Raw genomic sequence first — 18,977 nt, 5'->3', positions numbered from 1 at the left:
GGATATACCCACCCAAAAGAATTGAAAACATAGGTGCAAATAAGTACTTATGCATAAATGTTTACAGCAGCATTGTGCAAAATAGCAAAAAAGTAGAAACAACCCAAATATCCAAATATCCATCACTTAATGGATAAACAAAAAGTGGTATATCCATACAACGGAATATTATTCAGCCTTAAAAAGGAAGAAAATTCTGACACATGCCTCAATATGGAAGAACTGTGAAGACGTTTTGTTAAGAGAAATAAGCCATTCACCAAAGGATACATACTGTATGATCCCACTTCTATGAATTCATAGAAACAGAAAGCAGAATGGTGGTTGTCAGGGATGGTAGGAAGGAAAGGAATGAGGGATTATTGTTCAGTGGGTATACAGTTGCAGTTTGGCAAGATGAAGTTTCTAGGATTGGATGGTGGTGATGTTTGCAGAACAATGTGACTATACTTAATGCCACTGAATTATAAACTTAAAAATGGTTAGGATGGTACCTTTTATATTATGTATATTTTGCCACAGTTAAAAACAACTTAATCCTACATGGCATCTGATTTCATTTATATGACATTCTGGGAAAGACAAAACCATAGAGATGGTTAACAGATCAGTGGTTGCCAGGGGTCCCAGAGAGGTGATATTGTAAAGGTGAAGGTTGGTGGATTTTTCAGGCATTAAAACTCTTGTGTATGATACCATAATAGTGGATACATGATATTATGCATTTGTCAAAACACACAAAGCTTTACAACATAAAGAGTGAACTTTAACATATGCAAATTAAATAAATCATTTAGAAGGTTGGAGGATCCCAGAATGAAGCACACACTGTGATATGAGAATCTAACTGTATTACAAATGTATGGAACAACCTCACTAAAAGAGGTTGGGGGAAATGTACTGACCCAAGTAGCTTTGGAAATAAGTGAAGTCTGTAAGACTAAAGGCAGAAGAAGTTGGACATATGCGCTGTACTCCAGCTGATAAAACCATTTCCCATGAGGATATGGATTAATAATTCTAATGCCTCCTACATATATGCTGGAATTGAACAACTAAATAAATGGACAGTCATTGGTGGGACTCAGGCTTTTCACTGTTGGAGTAAGAATATGTACATAAGCCAGGGAAGAAGAAAGAATGATTCAGGTCGTAATGGATTAGTTGGAGACATCAGTATGTACTTAGGTTTAGCTTCATATAAAAGGCAATGGTTGCAAAGAGAAATATTTAGAGATATGTGTATGTGTGAGGATCAATATACACATGTATAGTTCTTTACTCTGTCAGCTGAGAAGGCCTAAAATCAACCAGGCTCCAGTAGCAACAAGCACACCTTGAACAGATCTTGGTTTCTGCAACCTTTCCAATAAGAAAAACCAGTGCTAAAAAGAAAGAAAGAAAGAAAGAAAGAAAGAAAGAAAGAAAGAAAGAAGAAAGAAAGAAAGAAAAACCAGTGCTTCTCGAGAAAATGGCTGATTCCAGAACAGAGACCAAGAAATACACAAGATGAGACTAGATGATCTTGCAGTGTCAGAAAGAAAGGAAAGGAAGGGAAGGGAAAGGAAAAACCTCACAATGATAGTGATATATCAAACTTAAGGAGCTCCCAAGAGCCAAAGCTGGAACTATTTGACAAATAAAATAAATATATAACCCAAAATATAAAATAAATATCTGTAAGTCCATACTGATGTAAATATATTATATGATTGATTAAATAAATAAATGGATCAGCAGAATTCCTCTAATTTATGTTGATACTTGGCTTTCAAGAAGGTGGAACATAAGTACTCACTCTTTAAATATGGATTGCATATTGTGACTTCTTTCAAAAGAATGAAGTATAGAAAACGAGAAGAAAAAAAAAAGGTAACTATACACTGAAGAAACCTGACAAATACTACCCCAGCCAGGTAATCAAGGCTAACCTCAACACATTAACAAGGTTGACATGTTAACTGTATGTACCCGTGATGTGATGAGATAAGAATGGCATTTTATCTTTGTAGTCTTCCTCCCCAAATCCACAATCCCAACATAAGCATGAAAAAAAAATCAGATAAACTCAAACTAAGGGATATTCTATAAACGACTTGTCCTCCTCAAAGGTGTCAAGGTAATTGAAGTCAAGGAAAATGTGAAACTGTCACAGTCAAGAGGACCCTAAGAAGATATGATGACTTAATGTAATATGGTGTCCTGGATGGGATTCTGAAATAGAAAAGGAACATTTTGTAAAACTATGGAAATCTAAATAAAGTATGGGCTTTAGTTAATAATGTATCGATATTGGTTCATTAATTGCAAGAAAAATACCATTCAAAGGTAAGCTGTTAATAACAGGGGAAATTGGGTGCAGTGTGTGTTCCAGAACTGTGTACTAACTTTGCAACTTTTCTTTAAATATAAAACAATTCTAAGCTAAAGAGATTTTTTTTTAAATTTTAATGGATTATGGATGTCTTCTAAGCCTTCTAAGAGGCTGGCAAAAATTGAATTTTCCGTGGCATATGGAAGTTACATCTGTCAAACCCTTCCCTCCCCATCACTGCTCTTCGTCTCAGAAAAGATAGTTCACTAACAACCACACTTTTTTTTCCCAATTATAAGTTGATCGATCTCTACTCCTATCCCTATCATCAGGGAGAATTAAAACTCCGTCATCATCATTTTCTGTTTTCCTTAGCTATACTTTTCCTCCTACTCATTCCCACATCCTGCAAACTTCTTCTGTTTTCCTTAACACCCTAATCCCTAAAATCCCAAAACAAAATTTATACTTCCTCCATTTTGGTAAACGAATATGAACAATACCTAAATTACCTGGAGAAAATATTTAACCCCAAATCCACATACAGTGCAATTCTCTTGGCTTCCAGAATGAAAGGCTTCCCAGCATAACCCATAAACTCGAATGCCTGAAAAACATCAGTAGGATTTTTTTTTTTCACAATATGTCCGTTTACTACATTCTTAAGGAACGACCTGGGTTGAATTTTACAAACTAAAGCTAATGCAAAAGCAAACAAAACCATTAAATAATTGAGAAAAACAGTTAGGATTGTACCTCATGGAATATAAAAAAATGTTCCATAAAGAAAGATGCAATTGGTTGAGTACTTGGGAATAAGTAGACGCAGAGACCATTGTTAAAACCAGATACTACTCTAATTTTTACCTGCAGTCAGTTAAGCCAGAGGTTAGCTCTGAAATGTCAAATGGCCAATGTGAAGGAATTTATTGCAAGAGATGTAATTCCCAATTCCGGCTGGTAAAACAAACTTTACGGAGGACTCCTGGACTTTTATAATGATGGAATACAACCCAAGGCTGTATAAATTCATAATCTCTTAGGACAAATAGCCTTTAAAAATTCAACCTAGTATTCAATTCACCTTTGAAATGAGTAGAATTTTCTATAGAAGTCACATGACATATTCATTGTATAGCATGAAACCTTCCATTAGCATGATCCCAGGCCCACCTACCCATTTGCTCTAATTCTGCAGGGTCGGTAATAACATCATTGAGCACATAAATTCTTGTATGGCTTGTACTTGAACTGAGGTAGGTTTTAGATAATAGCCGCCTATTAGAAATCTGTTATAGTAGTCTAGCAGTGTGTACACTATGTCACTTTGATATTATACAAAAGGGACCTACCTGTAATACTCAAATTGTCATTGTCACTAAACAAATTTCTTTAAATAAAGCCCCATAAAAATCCAATTAGATTGTGCATGGAGCACCATTAGGTTGAAATGCTGCAACAGTAAAAGTCAAGATTAACTTAACCTTTTAAAAAGATTATATTATAGGGGAAGCCACACTGGCATGTGGAGGACTTTAAGTTAATTCTGTGCTCTAAAAAGATCGGAAAATGGCAAATGTATGTATATCTCGAAAGCCCCTGGGGTATGTTGGAGTCTGGTTACCATTTCCCCCTCCCTGGGGTTGATCACTCCAGCCATGAAGGCCCCAGGACACAGCACAGCTCTGTATCCTACAATTCTGGTGGCCTAAGCAGCCGCAGTAACCCTCCCCCACCCCCCTTTCCCTTGCTTTTGAAGTGGTGACAGGAAACTAGCAGCTATGTGGGCTCCACCTTTTCCAAGAGAGTTTTCTGTCCCAGAGTGTTTTAAACACTACCAGATCCAAAAAGGATCAGGTTTATGGTGGTATAAAATCTCCTTAGATTTGGGTGACATTGGGAAGAAAAAGAAAAGACAGAAGAAACCATTCTATTACCTTCCATTGTATCACAACAGTATCCATCCGAAGAAAGAGTTTGGTCAACTAATTCAGTTCCCATATGCTGTCTCCTGTTCTCTGTCTTGGATCAGACAATTCAAACAATAGAAGACATACCACCTTGAGAAGCTTCTCTCCTGTTATGGGACAGTTTTCACTGCTGGAAATATCTGCCTTCTATTGAGCCAAATTCTGATCCCATTGACTTCTATCTGTTGGTCCTATTGGGTCCTTGGGAACTATAGAAAATACATCCTCATGTTCAACTGCCACTTGGCTATTTAAATACTTAAAGACAGCCATGAAAATAATAATAAAAAATTATCATTTCCTAATCATTTACTGGGTGACAAATATTTTATGTATGTAAGTGGATGAAGAGATGTCCTTCATCCAATTTCCTCATGGGAAGAGCACTGGATATGTTGCAAGGAAAGCTTGATAGCACTTGCCGTGAGGAGGTAGGAAGGGGATTTGGTGACACTCAGGACAAAAATATGTTGGCTATGGAAGGTAAATTCTGCTACATAAGTGGGTCTTTGTTCTGCTAAGAATAATGATAAGTTTGGTTTTTCAAATTCAGGCTAGGAACTTGGAGACAATGGCTTGCTCTCACAGACAAAGGTAAAGGAATTTGAAGACCCCACTATCCTGGGGAGCTAGAAAGAGCCAGTGAGTCTGATGGTGGAAGGATCCCCCCACCACATACACATTCCCACTCACTCCCTTCCCATTGTCGCTGTGGCAAAGACTTTGCAGAGAAGAGCATTATTAGGGATGGGGGGAAGCTTTAAGCTTTTTCCTCTGGGAAGTGTAAAATGTGAATCTCTTCATTGATCTAGTGGATAAAATCTTTTTTTTTAATTTTATTTTTTATTGTTTTAAATTTACATCCAAATTAGTTAGCATATAGTGAAACAGTGATTTCAGGAGTAGATTCCTTAGTGCCCCTTACCCATTTAGCTCATCCCCCTTCCCACAACCCCTCCAGTAACCCTCAGTTTGTTCTCCATATTTATGAGTCTCTTCTGTTTTGTCCCCCTCCCTCTTTATATATTATTTTTGTTTCCCTTCCCTTATGTTCATCTGTTTTGTCTCTTAAAGTCCTCCTATGAGTGAAGTCATATGATTTTCATCTTTCTCTAACTGACTAATTTCACTTAGCATAATACCCTCCAGTTCCATCCACGTAGTTGCAAATGGCAAGATTGCATTCGTTTTGATTGCAGAGTAATACTCCATTGTGTGTGTGTGTGTGTGTGTGTGTGTGTGTGTGTGTCTTTACACCATGTCTTCTTTATCCATTCATCCATCGATGGACATTTGGGCTCCTTCCATACTTTGGCTATTGTTGATAGTGCTGCTATAAACATGGGAGTGCATGTGTCCCTTCGAAACAGCACACCTGTATCCCTTGTAGTGCAATTGCTGGGTCGTAGGGTAGTTCTATTTTTAGTTTTTTGAGGAACCTCCATACTGTTTTCCAGAGTGGCTGCACCAGCTTGCATAACCATCTAGTGGATGAAATCTTTAATGAAATCTACATAGCTCACCAAGGCTTCTGAGCAAATATTTTAGAGAAACCCAAAGAGGAGCACGTGAGATCTGCATTCTGGAGGTTCTGGGCCAGACCCTGGAAAAACTGACACAGCAACCAGAAAAGACTGTGATCAGATCACAGTGTTATGTGGAACATGTTATTGCTACTTTATCAGTGAGGACCCTGGTGTCAGAGAAATTAAGTGACTTGCCCTGGGTTATAAGTAGAGCTGAGTCTGATTCTTTTCACCATATGGCAACTCGTCACACATCCCTTATGACTTAAATTTTTCCTCTAGGATTCACATTTGTATTTTCTTCAACTTTTCCCCATGACATACGTTCCAAATCTCTCTCCATCCTTACCTTCTCTGTGTACTTTCTGACAGTGAAACTGTCTAGTTTGCCCACTTCCAGTTGAATACGTACAGGAAGACATGTTATACTGCATATGTGTGTGTGTGTATATACAGTATATATAATATATAATAAATATATATAATGTATAATTACTTATATTATCACTTATCATTACTTATAAATATATTACTTTTATTATAATACATATATAATATATGCAGTATATATAATAACATACACAGTAATAATATATATAATATATAATACATACAAAAACATGATAATACAGTAAAAATATGTATAATATATGCTGCATATATAATATATATTAATAAAATAAGGCATTTTATTAATGCAACCCAAGATCTTTTTCATCAAGTTTTGGGATTTTTTTTTGCATAAATTAAAACAAGTTCTTCCCATCCATATTTATACACACCTGATATCTTACAACACTTGTTATATTTTTCTGACTACTAAAGTAATGCATTTTTATTATAGACAAAATTTGAAATTATAAAAAATATAAAGAAAAATAAATATCATCTCTAGCTCCAACAATTATGGATAATAATTGTTAACATTTGGGGACATATTGTTTTAGTGTTTCATATGCATGTTTACACAGATGTTATAGTTTCTAGTCTGAATCTAAGTGCCAGACCTAGCATTTATCATTAAACATGATAAATAAACTTGAACAGTTTTATTTGAGGATTTAAGCTTCTCACTGCAATTTATCAACATGAGTTTGAATTCTCTTGCTTTCATCTATCTGATTAGCTACACAAAGCAGAAACCTATAGCATTGTCCCTTCAACACCCTTTTTTATAAGCCTTGTCATTATGTGAAGGCATCAGCTCTCAGTTCTCACCTGCCCCAGCTTATGCTTTTGACACAACTGAGTACAGTTGCCTGCTTGAAACATTTTCAGTTGGTCTCTTGATCATTTCCTCCTGGTCCTTACTTTACTTCACTGCTCACACCTTCCCAGTGTTCTTTGCCTTCTTTTGTGTATTTTCAAACGCCTCCAAGTTCAATCTCTTGTCTCCTCAGTTTTCTCTCAATTCCCCTCCCTGCGTAAGCTTATCAAATTCCATGGCTTGAAAGGCCACCTATGCACAAATGACTCCTACATTTATATCTCTAGTTCCCATTCTATCCTGAACCCTCCCCAAACCCCATACTTCTACTTTCTGCTTCATATCTCCTGGATGACTAAGGACAACTCAAGCTAACATTCAAAAGCAAACACTTGATATTTCTCCTCAAAACCCGTTCCTTCCAGATTCTTCCCTATTGTAGTAAAATCATTCTACCATGCACTCTGGGGTGAACTTTGGGGTCATCTTTCTTTTCTTTCTCTCACATCCTGCATTTAATACTAGATTACTCAAGGCACCTTAAGACTCTGAGCACTTCCAACTCTCTTTACCACCAGAATCGAAAACACCATCATATATTATAAACACATCATTATTATAATAACCTTCTGGTATTCTTCCTGCTTTCAGGTTGCTACCAATAGTCATTTTCCACGTAGCAGCCCCAAGTAGCCTTCTAAAACCAGGTCAGTCCTTGTCACTCCTCTGCTCCAAACCTTCTCATGGCTCCCACCTCACTCGAAGTCATAATCCACATTCTCTACCATGGCCTGTCAAGCTCACAGGAGCCATTTTTGTCTCCATCATGTGGGTTTCAGAAACAGGAAGCCACTCTGTAAGGAGGAGGAAGAAACAATCACACCATATATAATATAACATTGAATATATAGTGCTTACTATACATCAGGCACCAATTTAAGGATGAGGAAACTATGGCACCAAGAAGTGACTTGCCCAACATCACGTAGAGCTGGGGTTCAAATGAGAGTCCACACTGAAAAGCATTGTACTTTATAGCCTTTTCCAGAAGTCTTGATTCTTAGGTGTCCTGAGGCTTTGTTACAGAACCTTTATAATTAATTCCTGTCTTGGTTATTTCATGTCAAGTTCCTCGCCACCAAAAGAATCCAATTAATACACTATTCCTCTTCACTTTGTGTTGATAGGAAATGTGATAAGCATAACTTCACTGAAGACATTATTAACACGGTGAAGTGAGATTTAAGTTCAGAGTCACAAAAACTGATTCTCACATGTCTCTATTGTCCACCAGGTTATCATGCAAAATATTCATCAAATGTTTTGTGGAATCAAGGCACTGTCATCATAGTATTCCAATGCACAAATCTAATAATGATATAGCAGGAAAGAAACATTCATTTGCCCTTAGGAAACTACCTGAGAAATCTTACTAGACACTGGACTTCCTACTATGTAGTATCCAATAGTGTCCACTTGTTTCCTCTTCCTGAAAATAGGAACATTTATTTGTTTTCTGGCACCTCTCCCGTTGCCAATGATGTCTCAGAGCAATCTGTAAGATCATGTCTTGAATTCATTTTAGCAATCTGGGATAGAAATATTCTGAGCTCACTGAAGATGATGAGGTAGATTATTGTTAACTCCTGGCCTGCTTGACGTCAGCAGGCTATTTTTCTGGAGTGCTGGGTGGGTCTATTTTCCCGGGTGGACAGTATAAGGCAGAAGGAAAGTTTGGCTGCCATCCCCAACATCTGTTAACTTTATGCCACCTTCTCCAGGTGGTGGGCCAATACTTGCCCTGTTTTTCTTGAGCTTTAAAGAATTTGTTCTTGTCCTATATGACTTCACTCATATGTGGAATTTAAGATGCAAAACAGATGAACATAAGGGAAGGGAAGCAAAAATAATATACAAAACAAGGAGGAGGACAAAACATAAGAGACTCTTAAATGAAGAGAACAAATGGAGGGTTGCTGGAGGAGTTGTGGGTTGAGGGGGGGGTGGGCTAAATGGGTAAGGGGCATTAAGGAAGACACTTGTTGGGATAAATACTGGGTGTTATACATAGGGGATGAATCACTAGAATCTACTCCTGAAATCATTATTGCACTATATGCTAACTAACTTGGATATAAATTAATTAACTAATTAATTAATTAAATTTAAAAAAAGAATTTGTTCTTGTCTTTAGTTTGTTTTGTGAGCCTCAGCTCAGCCTGGGTTTTAGACTTCCTCATAAAATTCCCTCAGGTTGAGCCACTTTGCTTTAAAAATCAATCCTTTAGGGGTTCCTGGGTGGCTCAGTCAGTTAAGCATCTGACTCTTGACTTCAGCTCAGGTCATGATCTCACAGTTCATGGGTTCAAGCCCCGTGTCAGGCTCTGTACTGACAGTGGATTCTTTGCCTGCTTGGGATTTTCTCTCTCTCTCCCTCTCTATGCCCCTCCACTGTTCACACTCTGTCTCTCTCTCTCAAAATAAATAAATAAGCTTAAAAAATCAATCCTTCATTTTTAAAAATCTTTTCTACAGAACTTTTTATAAAAACTTGAGCTCCTCAGAGAGCTGACTATATAATTATAGATAAGTTTTTGCCAGATAAAATACAGGCTGTCCACTTAAATTTGAATTTCAGATAAATAGCAAATAATTTGCTGGTGTATGCAATATTTGGGATATACTTATACTAAAAAATTCATTGTTTACCTGAAACTCAAATTTCACTGTGTATTTCTATAATTTATTTGCTAAATCTGGCAACCATGCATGTTGATTCTTTTTTGTTTGGTTCTCTTTGGTTTTAAATAGTTTTAACTTTTCTTTTTCACTCAGAGTGTAATCAAAAGTTTAGCTTCAGAAAATTTCCATTCTGAAGTTGGGCTTATATTTTGCTTTATATTTATATTTATTAATATAAAACATTTATATTTTGCTTTATAGTGTTTAAGGTACCTTGCTGTATTAGACTGCTTGAGCTGCCATAACAAAACATCCTAGGCTCAGTGGTTCGATGACATCTATTTTCTCATAGTTCTGGGGGCTAGAAGTCCATAATCAAGGTGTGGGCTGGTACATCTATCCACTGTCTCCTACCTTCATTGCTTAAATGTGACCCTCAGGGCATTAGTTTCTCCTGAGGCCAGAGCGCCCCCCCCTTTTTTTTATTTTTTTGTAATGTTTTGTTTATTTTTGAGACAGAGCATGAGCAGGGAAGGGGCAGAGAGGGAGACACAGAATCCTTAGCAGGGCTCCAGACTCTGAGCTGTCAGCACAGAACTCGATGCAGGGCTCGAACCCACAAACCATGAGATCATGACCTGAGCTTAACGAACTGAGCTACCCAGGTGCCCCCAGAGCTCTTCTTGAAAGCACTGTATCCCTACCTAGGGTACCTTTTTGATGCTTGAGGCAGAAAGCAGACCAAAAGCTGTCTCCCTGTGCTGAAATAAGAGTAGAACTGGAACAGTAGGATAGAGGGTAGAGGGGGATCAATAGCCTCTGCTTCAAGTAAGCTTATTACTATTTTCATTTTGTAGAAAAGGAAGACATTTATTTATATGCCGGTGTCTATACCGTGCTCTGGGTTATAGGAATGAATAGCCAACACAGTCCTTTCCTCATGGAACTTACTCTCTGACAGTTTAGAGGGGTTGTATAATTTATCTGAGGTCACCCAAGTAATAAGTAATAGAGCTGAAATTAAAACCCAGGTCAATCTGTTCCATTTCACCATGCAATGTCTCTTCTATTAGCTTTTGTGTATGATTAGACTTTGGAGTTATAAAGGACACTAGAGGTCACCAAATCGGCTATTTGACTTTTAAGTTAGGAACTGAGACCAAGAGATTTTACGTGCCGGTAGCAAGATCAGACAAATGTGAGGCAGAACCTGGACTAGAACTCAGATCTCTTGACCTCCATTCTAGTATCAAGGTCAAGTACGACCTTTTATGATGTCCCCTAGAAACTCTCTTTATAACTTCCATTATTTAACATCTTCATTGAGATTAAATTAAGTTAATTACAAAAACTACAGATATCTAAAGTGTACACATTGATGTGTTTTAATACACTTAGACACTCATAATCAAGATAGTGAATAACAATCAAGATAATGAACATATTCACATCCCCCCAAATTTTCTCCTTCCCTCACATATCTCCTTACCACCTTCAGTCCCCAACAACCAGGGATCTGCTGTCACTAGAGATTCATTTTTATTTTCTAGAATTATAAATAAGTGGAACCATACAGTGTACTTTAATACTGCCTGGCTTTTTAATGTTTATTTATTTTTGGGACAGAGAGAGACAGAGCATGAACAGGGGAGGGGCAGAGAGAGAGGGAGACACAGAACCTGAAACGGGCTCCAGGCTCTGAGCTGTCAGCACAGAGCCCGACGCGGGGTTGGAACTCACGGATCGTGAGATCGTGACCTGAGCCGAAGTCGGCCGCTTAACCGACTGAGCCACCCAGGCGCCCCAATACTGCCTGGCTTTTTAAAGTCAGTATAATTATTTTGAGATTCATTCATGTTGTATGCATCAAGAGGCCATTCATTTTAATTGCTGAGCAGTGGAATATACTCATACACAGGTGGATAAACCAGGTTAGTCTTTTGTATCCATTCACTGGTTGATAGACACTAGTGTTTTTTTCCAGTTGTTTGCTCCTACAAATATTGTGATGAAAATTTAAATACATATGAACATAGGGGCGCCTGGGTGGCTCAGTCCGTTAAGCGTCCGGCTTTGGCTCAGGTCATGATCTCGCGGTCCTTGAGTTCAAGCCCCGCATCAGGCTCTGTGCTGACAGCTCAGAGCCTGGAGCCTGCTTCGGATTCTGTGTCTCCCTCTCTCCTGTCCCTCCCCTGCTCATGCTCTGTGTCTCGGTCTCTCTCTCTCTCTCAAAAATAAATAAGCCTTAAATACATATGAACACAATATCTACACACAGAACAGCTGGGCCACATGATAGGTACAGGTTTAACTTTGTAAGATGCTGCCAAGCTGTTTTCCAAGGTGTTTATGTCCCAGTACATTGCCACCAGCAGTGTATGAGAGTTCCAGTCTTTTACACATGTCCATCAACACTTGTTATGGCCATTCTTTTTAATTTCAGCCATTTTACTATGTGTGTCGTGATCCCATTTTGATTTCATGAACCATTCTCAAATAACTAATAACATTGAAAATTTTTTCATTTTTATTGCTTTTGCATATCTTTTTTGTTGAATAATCTGCTCGAATTTTTCCCATTTTTATTTTATTTTATTTTTTTATTTTTTTTTATTTTTTATTTTTTTTTATTTTTGGGACCGAGAGAGACAGAGCATGAACGGGGGAGGGGCAGAGAGAGAGGGAGACACAGAATCGGAAACAGGCTCCAGGCTCCGAGCCATCGGCCCAGAGCCTGACGCGGGGCTCGAACTCACGGACTGCGAGATCGTGACCTGGCTGAAGTCGGACGCTTAACCGACTGCGCCACCCAGGCGCCCCCTTTTTTTTTTTTTTTTTTTTTGAATTTTTCCCATTTTTAAAATTGAAAAGCAATAAATCAAAGGTGGCACAAACATTTTGCTATTTGTTTTTATTCATTCCATCTCATCTGTGATCATTTTTACCCTTTTTTCTGGCTTCATTTGTACTAACTAAATTTTTTATTCCATTTTATGACCTCTACAGGCTTATTAGTAACAACTCTTGTTTTATTATTTTTGTTATTGCTCTAAGGTTTATCATATATTTTTACCTTCCTTGATGTGGTAGTCTCCCACTTTGTGTATTTTATAAGAACCTGACAACAGTATATTTCTATTTCTTCCCCTGACATTTATGCAATTGGTGTTACACATTTTACTTTTATATATACTATAAAACCCCACATTCAATTATCTTCTAAAGAGATTCAAATAGTAAGTTATGTTTACCACATAGTTATTATTTCCAGTGTTCTTCATTCCACTGTTTAGATTCATATTTCTATACAACAACAATTTCCCTGTTAAAAGACTTCTTTCAATATTTCTTATAATGTGTGGGCTGGTGATACAATCTTACAGTTTTTATATTTATGAAACCCATTGTTTCACCTTTGCTTTCAGAAGATATTTTTGCCTGGAATAGAATTTTAGGTTGATAACTTTTTCTTTCAGTCACTGAAGGTGCTGCCAGTACAAAGCACCTACTACATTCTCACTTGTGTTATTTCTTTTTCTTTTTTAATTAAAAAAAAATTTATTTGAGAGAGAGAGAGAGAGTGAGCGAGCATGTGCATGAGCTGGGGAAGAGCAGAGGGAGAGAGAGGTAGAGAGAACCTTAAGTAGGCCCCATTCTCAGTGCAGGGCTCTATCCCACCACCCCGGGATCATGACCTGAGCTGAAATCAAGAGTCAGATGCTCAACTGACTGAGCCACCCAGGCGCCCCTCACTTGTGTTATTTCTAATGTGAAATCTGCTTTCATCCATGTCTGTATGACTTTATTATCAGTTTTTAGCAATTTGATTATCATGTACCTTTGTGGATTTTACTTAATGGTTCTTGTGCTTGGTATTCACTGAGATTCCTGATCTGTGGGCTTATGGGTTTCCTGAAATTTGAAAACTTTCAGTAGGTATGTTTTCAAATATTTTCCTGCAGTCCACACTGTCTCATCTACTCTGGAGACTCTGATGACAGGCATGTGAGGCCATCTGAAGCCTTTCCACAACTCACAGATGTTCTCTATTTTTATTCCTGTCTTTAAGTTCACTAATCATTTCTTCTCTGTTGTCTGCCAAAGATCCCACCCACTGCAGTTTTTAATTTTATGCTTTATAACATTCACCTTTTGAAGTTTGAGCTGTATCTTCTATGTCTCTAGTTAACTTTTTGATCATATAGAATACCAATGCCATAACTATCATTTCTATCTGCTAGTTTTAAATCTGTGTCAGTTCTGAGTCAGTTTTGATTGGCTAATTGATTTCCTCATTATGGATTGTATTTTCTTGCTTCTTTGCACGCCTGGTAATTTTTTACTCGATTCCAGACTCCTGGGTGCTAGATATTTTGGCATTTCTAAAATATTCCTGAGCTTTGTTCTGGAATGCAGATAAATTGCCTGTGAATGGCTTGACTCTGTCAGTTCTTGTTCTTAAGATTTTGTTAGATGGGACTGGAGCAGTGCTCAGTCTAGAGCTAATAATTTGTCCTCACTACTGAGGCAAGACCCTTCTGTGTACTCGACTCAATATCTTGTGGATTTTGAGGTTTTCCGGTGTGGCAGGTGGGAACAAACTATTTTTAGCCCTGTGTGCACTGGGCACTGACTCCTTAAATCCAATAGTTCTTAATAGGCGCAATTTTGCCTTGCAAGGAACATTTGGCGATGTCTAGAGACATTTTTGGTTGTCACAACTGGAGGATGGACAAGAGTTACCAGTATCTAGAGAGTAAAGGTCAGAGATGCTGACATCCTACCATACAGAGGACAGCAACCATAACAAAGAATTATATAACCAAAACTGTGAATAGTGCCAAGATTGAGAAACCACACTCTCATCCTTTCAGGTGATTCTTCGCCCAGTTTCCTGGAGTTCCTTCACATGCCTGTGTTGATCAGCACACAACTGCATCCTTTTTTTTTTCTTTTTCTTTTTCTTTTCTTTTTTTTTTTTTTTTTTTTTTTTTTGAGAGAGGGCACAAATGGGAGGGGCAGAGAAAGAGAGAGAGAGACAGAGAGAGAGGATCCCAAGCAGGCTCTGCACTGTCAGCACAGAGCCCGACACAGGGCTCAATCTCACAGACCATGAGATCATGACTGAGCTGAAATCAAGAGTCAGACACTTAACTGACCGAGCCACCCAGGTGCCCACATAGCTGCATTCTTGAGGGGGACCTGCTGGATATCTCTGGAGCTCTTCTCAGTATGGCTCTCTCCTCTCTGTTACTCTTGTAAGCTACAGCTACCTTGTTTTCCCTGGACTCTCAGGTCTGCTTTCCTAATGCGGGAAGTTGTTTGGATTGACCTGGGTTCACTTTCCCTGCATCATAGCTGGAAAACTCATTCGGGTTAGTCGGCTGGGGAGACCTTAGGCTCATCTCATTTGTTTCCCATTTGTCAGGATCACTGTCCTTTGTGGCCTTATGTCCAGTGTCTCACAAATTGCTGTTTCATACATTTTGTTCATTTTTCAGTTGCTTCTGGTGGGAAAGTAAATCTATTCTCCATTACTACACCTTGGCTATAAGCTCAAATCCCGTAATTTCTTTTTTTATTTTTTCTATTTATTTTGAAAGAGAGAAAGAGAGAGAGAGAGAGAGAGAGAGAGAGAGAAAACACAGGCACAAGTGGGGGAGGGGCAGAGAGAGAGAGAGAGAGGAAGAGAGAGAGAATCCTAAGCAGGCTCCACACTGCCAACGCAGAGCCCGATGTGGGGCTTGAACCCATGAACCGTGAGATCATGACCTGAGCTGAAACCAAGAGCCAGATGCTTAACCAATTGAACTCCCCAGGCGCCCCTTCCATAATCTCTTTTTAAATGTATTCTATTCCATCTTGCCATTCCTTACCTATTGGCCTGGCTGCAGAGGACTGGTGACTCTGAAAGTATGTAGCAATCTGCAAGTATGTGCGCCCAAGAGTTTCTGTGCGCTTGCAATATTCAGACACACAACGCCTGCTACAATTAGCTGCACCTCGCTCACCTTCTCCTGCACTGCTCTTTCTGCTTCTGGGATTCTTTTAAGGGTCTTGAATTTTTTAAGTAGTTTACCCAACATGTACTTTAAAATTTCAAAAAATAAAATGCCCTTGGCCTGAGAATTCATATGCCAGTTGTAAGTTTCATTTGATGGTAAATGGCTGAAATAGATGCCCTGGAGAGAACCGGTCCTTTTGGCAGCACTGGCCTTAGGCAAAATTGTTAAGTAGGTGAAGTACATCTTCAGGGAACTCCTAGATTCCGCTGTCTATCCTCCCTGTATTCTGGAGCCCTGGAGTTCTTGCCCCTAATGCTGGAGGAAAGGCTGCTTGCAAGTTTTTTTTTTAACATTTCATTGTCAGTGATTGATAACTTAAATTTGTACTCTTCTTCAAATATTTGCATTTTCACAGAGAGCAAAGCATTAAGGCAGGTAGAGAAAATTGGTTTTAACTTCTCTGATGGGAAGTGGATGCTTGTGGCACTGCATTGAGAAGATGACTCAGCAGAAAAGAACTGTGATTGATTAGTGATGTCTGCACATACAAACACAGAAAGTGAGGAATTTGCCATCCCTGCTCTAATCTAGAAGTGTTCACTCCATTGGAACATTTCCAAGCACTAGAAATCAAGTGTAAAAAAGACTTTGGGGGACAATTGAAACTCATTAATGACCTTGCAATCAGCCCAAATAGGGCTGTTGTATGGCATCGCATAAAAAGTTGAGAGTGCTTTTTCTAAGTGTAACAAGAATCTAGTGAAAAATCATAAATAGGATATAATGCCATCAAGGTCTTTTATACCAATCCTTTAGTGTGTGTGTGACCTTAGAGAGTATTCCGTTTTGTTCCCACTTTACCTTTTAACTGTCCTCTTTAGGGCTCATATAGTAACCCATGCGAAGTAAGCATTTCCTGAGCCACTAAAGTATTTCTTTCATACATTACTGTCTTAATGAACTGAAAAATCCTCTAAAGCCCCAAATGTTTCACTTATTTATTTCCAAGCTATTTGACGTCTGTGTAAAATAACAAGCACCTTCTAAATTAGAAAGCGATTCATTTATTTCTGTTTACTTTCCGTAATATGAAAAAAATGAAGTATGTGCTGTCCTCTATGGTATGGAATCATAGAAAGGATGAGTATTCCTGACTGATCTTTAAAACGGTTTCTTACAAAGGCCGGGCTTGGAAAGGAAATTAGTAGAGTGCTTACTACATACGAGGCACTGTGCTAGCATTCTCACCTACGTCGTCCCATTAATCCTTAACTGAGGCTGCTAGAGGGAAGGACAGTATCATTCTCATCACTCCGTGTCATAGGAATGCCTCAAGTTTCCACCAGCCTATCCACGTGAGCGAGATTATGGTGAGGCGATACATACAGGCTGTTGGTTGAGAGGCGTCACCTAAATTACTGAAGTCAGCGGTGCTCCCTTACACTGGCCCCTGGGGCTACCTGGAGGCATCTCTCTATGTTTACTATTAGTTCACTCGTATTCTCCTGCTTCAGCATCCTGAAAGGCACCCTTTACCAGCCAGCCACCAGGGGAAGTCTCCTTTCCACTTCGCCGCCGCCAGGGCACTTGTTGGGAACTTGGTTTCTATAGCTCTAGTGCCATTTCTGGTACTGTGCATTTACGTACATGCTAAATGCTATCACGCCTCTGTTAGTCCTGTACTCTGTTAAAGACCCATCACAACCTTGCGGAAATGGAGGGATAGTTTTCTCCTTAACTTTCTTTTTTTTTTTAATATTTTAATTTTTTTTAACGTTTATTTATTTTTGAGACAGAGAGAGACACAGCATGAATGGGGGAGGGTCACAGAGAGAGGGAGACACAGAATCTGAAACAGGCTCCAGGCTCTGAGCTGTCAGCACAGAGCCCGACGCGGGGCTCGAACCCACGGGCCGCGAGATCATGACCTGAGCCAAGTCGGACGCTTAACCCACCGAGCCACCCAGGCGCCCCTCTCCTTAACTTTCAATTGGCATTCGGTACTTCAGGCTCTGAACTCCACTGCTTGTGCTCCAAGTTTAAGGAAACAAAAATCCCTTCTGAAAACAACTTCCTCAGCTTCTGCCCATAGCCTTTCTCACCTTGTGTTGACTGAGGAAAAGAACTTACTCCTTTTTTCATTCTTCCAAAATCGTGTTCGTGGGCATAAAACTTCTTCCTGACAGGTGTCCTTACCCTCGTGCAAATTAATCTATGCACACAAAGGTCTGGGAAGGAGGGGGTCCAGCGCCCCCCCTCCCACTTGGTGTCATGGCCCCCTGCTGCTGGATCCCAATTTTGGGTTGGCCACGATGCCCAGATAGTGACGGTTGAGGAAACTGACCGTCAGAGGTTGGACTGCCAGCCTGAACTCATACCATCCGTCAGTGATGTCTTGCAGTTCAACCTTAAGACATGCCCCACCACGAGCCCCTGCAGCAGCACTGTGTGGTGTTGCCTTTCATCTCAGGGCCTGTTGAGATTCCTTCCCCACCTTTCCCAAATTTTAAGTGGCAGAGTGTGGGGCTGAGGTCCCTGTGGCTCTCTCCTTAACTCTTGTCACTGCATACAATTCGAAGTGCCGGTATTAGGCTTCCTGGCATTTTATGCAGTTTTTACCACAACAAAGTCTGATCCGTTCTGAGTTAAGGATGAAAAGTAGCCTCCATCAGGGCTTGCGGTTGCTCTCCTAAAGGTTACAACCTTTCCATTGTTTAACTATGTTGCCTCATGTGAATATGGCCCTAGGGTAGCGCCATTGTTTCTCAGTGAGGGACTGCATGATTATCAGGTTTCTAAAAGCTCTGTAAACTGCAAATAAGGTGTGCTATAATGAGCCTCCTCTCTGCAAAACAAATGCCCATGCAGTGATGACTGTCCATGTTCGCGGAGCTCCTTTCTTCCCGTGACATAGATTTCTTCTCACACAGAACTGCAATGAGTCTGTGTGCACTGGCATGTGCATGTGGATATTAAGTCAGTGAGCTTGATTTCTGCATTTATCAGAGAGAAGAAAAAAGAGAGAATGTCTTGTATCCCAAGATGAAAAATTTCTGACTCAATACAGTTGGAAAAAAATCCACGTATGCATTATATAATTTTTAAAAGCTACATAGTATGTCTGTCAGGAATTCAATAATTTTTAAGATATCTTGATGGAACTATACGAATATACTTTTCAAGGTAATAATTAATTCCCTAGGGAGAGCACTCATTAAAAAAAAAAACGATGTTACCAGAGAGGAAAGAAAATAGTAAAAAGCTAGGAAATTG

The sequence above is a fragment of the Panthera pardus genome, unplaced genomic scaffold (assembly GCF_024362965.1).
Source record: "Panthera pardus isolate Hobbes unplaced genomic scaffold, ASM2436296v1 HiC_scaffold_15, whole genome shotgun sequence".
In the NCBI taxonomy this organism is placed as follows: domain Eukaryota; kingdom Metazoa; phylum Chordata; class Mammalia; order Carnivora; family Felidae; genus Panthera; species Panthera pardus.
The sequence above is the reverse complement of the archived record's forward strand: the minus strand, read 5'-3'. Positions refer to the sequence as shown.